Here is a 2,211-nt window from a genome sequence, read left to right as displayed (position 1 = left end):
AATAGCTTGACAATGAGCTCTCATGGAGCCTCACAGATGTTCAGAGCATTGTTGGGACCTCCCAACACCAAACTTAGAGTTTGGATGTGGGGGGTTCAACACCAAACTTAGAGTTTGGTTGTGGCCTCCCAACACCAAACTTAGAGTTTGACTATGGGGGCTTTGGTTGACTCTGCAGTGAGAGAAGCTTTTCATGCTTCCTCTACATGGTTACAGAAGGAGAACCTTGAGTCTTAAATACAAGGTAGTCCTCATTCAGTTGAAGGACCAACTCTCCTCTATCCACATCAATCACAGCTTTTGCTGTGGCTAGGAAGGGTCTTCCAAGGATGATGGATTCATCCTCATCCTTCCCAGTGTCTAGGATTATGAAATCAGCAGGAATGTAAAGGCCTTCAACCTTTACTAACAAGTCCTCTACTAATCCATAAGCCTGTTTCATTGATTTTTCTGCCATCTCTAATGAGAATTTGGCATCCTGTACCTCAAAGATTCCTAGTTTCTCCATTACAAAGAGTGGCATTAAGTTTATGCCTGACCCTAGGTCACACAGAGCCTTCTCAAAGGTCATGGTGCCTATGTTACAGGGAATTAGGAATTTACCAGGATCCTATTTCTTTTGAGGTAAAGTGTGCTGAACCCATATATTCAGTTCATTAATGAGCAATGGAGGCTCATCCTCCCAAGTCTCATTACTAATTAGCTTGGTATTCAGCTTCATGATTGCTCCTAAATACTGGGAAACTTGCCCTTGAACAATGTCTTCATCTTCTTCATAAGATGAATAGTCATCAGAGCTCATGAATGGTAAAAGGAGGTTCAATGGAATCTCTATGGTCTCTAGATGAGCCTCAGCTTCCTTTGGTTCCTCAAAGGAAAACTCCATATTGGTCAGTGAACATCCCAGGAGGTCTTCCTCACTAGGATTCACGTCCTTCTCCTCCTCTCTGGATTTGGCCACACCAAGTAAGGTTATGGCCTTGCACTCTCTTTTTGGATTCTCTTCTGTATTGCTTGGGAGAGTACTAGGAGGAGTTTCAGTGACCCTTTTACTCAGCTGGCCCACTTGTGCTCCAAATTTCTGATGGAGGACCTTGTTTCATTCATGAAACTTAGAGTGGCCTTAGATAGATCAGAGACTATATTTGCTAAGCTAGATGGATTCTGCTCAAAATTCTCTGTCTGTTGCTGAGTGGATGATGGAAAATGCTTGCTATTGCTAAACCTGTTTCTTCCACCATTATTAAAGCCTTGTTGAGGCCTTTGTTGATCCTTCCATGAGAAATTTGGATGATTTCTCCATGAGGGATTATAGGTGTTTCCATAGGGTTCACCCATGTAATTCACCTCTGCTATTGCAGGGTCCTCAGGATCATAAGCTTCTTCCTCAGAAGATGCTTCTTTAGTACTATTGGATGCAGCTTGCAATCCATTCAGACTCTGAGAAATCATATTAACTTTTTGAGTCAATATTTTATTCTGAGCCAATATAGCATCCAGAGTATCAATTTCAAGAACTCCCTTCCTCTGAGGTGTCCCATTACTCACAGGATTCCTTTCAGAATTGTACATGAACTGGTTATTTGCAACCATGTCAATGAGTTCCTAAGCTTCTGCAGGCATTTTCTTTAGGTGAATGGATCCACCGGCAGAATGGTCCAATGATATCTTAGCTAATTCAGACAGACCATCATAGAATATATCCAGGATGGTCCATTCTGAAAGCATGTCAGAAGGACACTTTTTGGTCAGTTGCTTGTATCTCTCCCAAGCTTCATAGAGGGATTCACCTTCTTTCTGTTTGAAGGTTTGAACATCCACTCTAAGTTTGCTAAGCTTTTGAGGAGGAAAGAACTTGGCTAAGAAAGCAGTGACCAGCTTATCCCAAGAGTTCAGGCTATCTTTAGGTTGAGAGTCTAACCATATTCTAGCTCTGTCTCTTACAGCAAATGGGAAAAGCATAAGCCTGTAGACCTCGGGATCAACCCCATTGGTCTTAACAGTATCACAGATCTGCAAGAATTCAGTTAAGAACTGAAAAGGATCTTCAGATGGAAGTCCATGAAACTTGCAATTCTGTTGCATCAGAGAAACTAATTGAGGCTTTAGCTCAAAATTGTTTGCTCCAATCGCAGGAAGTGAGATGCTTCTTCCATAGAAGTTAGAAGATGGTGCAGTAAAGTCACCAAGCATCTTCCTTGCATCTCCACC

General features: G+C 42.1%; 1 non-coding gene across 1 annotated transcript; it reads left to right on the top strand.

Annotated features, from left to right (window-relative positions):
• The first annotated feature begins 1,722 nt into the window (after nucleotides 1–1,722).
• LOC148568179 (small nucleolar RNA R71) lies at nucleotides 1,723–1,830 on the top strand. The gene has a single exon (XR_015881575.1). It is a non-coding gene; the product is annotated as a small nucleolar RNA R71 (small nucleolar RNA).
• The last annotated feature ends 381 nt before the right edge of the window (nucleotides 1,831–2,211 follow it).

The sequence above is a fragment of the Arachis ipaensis genome, chromosome B4, assembly GCF_059453495.1.
Source record: "Arachis ipaensis isolate K30076 ecotype BB chromosome B4, ASM5945349v1, whole genome shotgun sequence".
Lineage (NCBI taxonomy): Eukaryota > Viridiplantae > Streptophyta > Magnoliopsida > Fabales > Fabaceae > Arachis > Arachis ipaensis.
The sequence above is the reverse complement of the archived record's forward strand: the minus strand, read 5'-3'. Positions and strand labels throughout refer to the sequence as shown.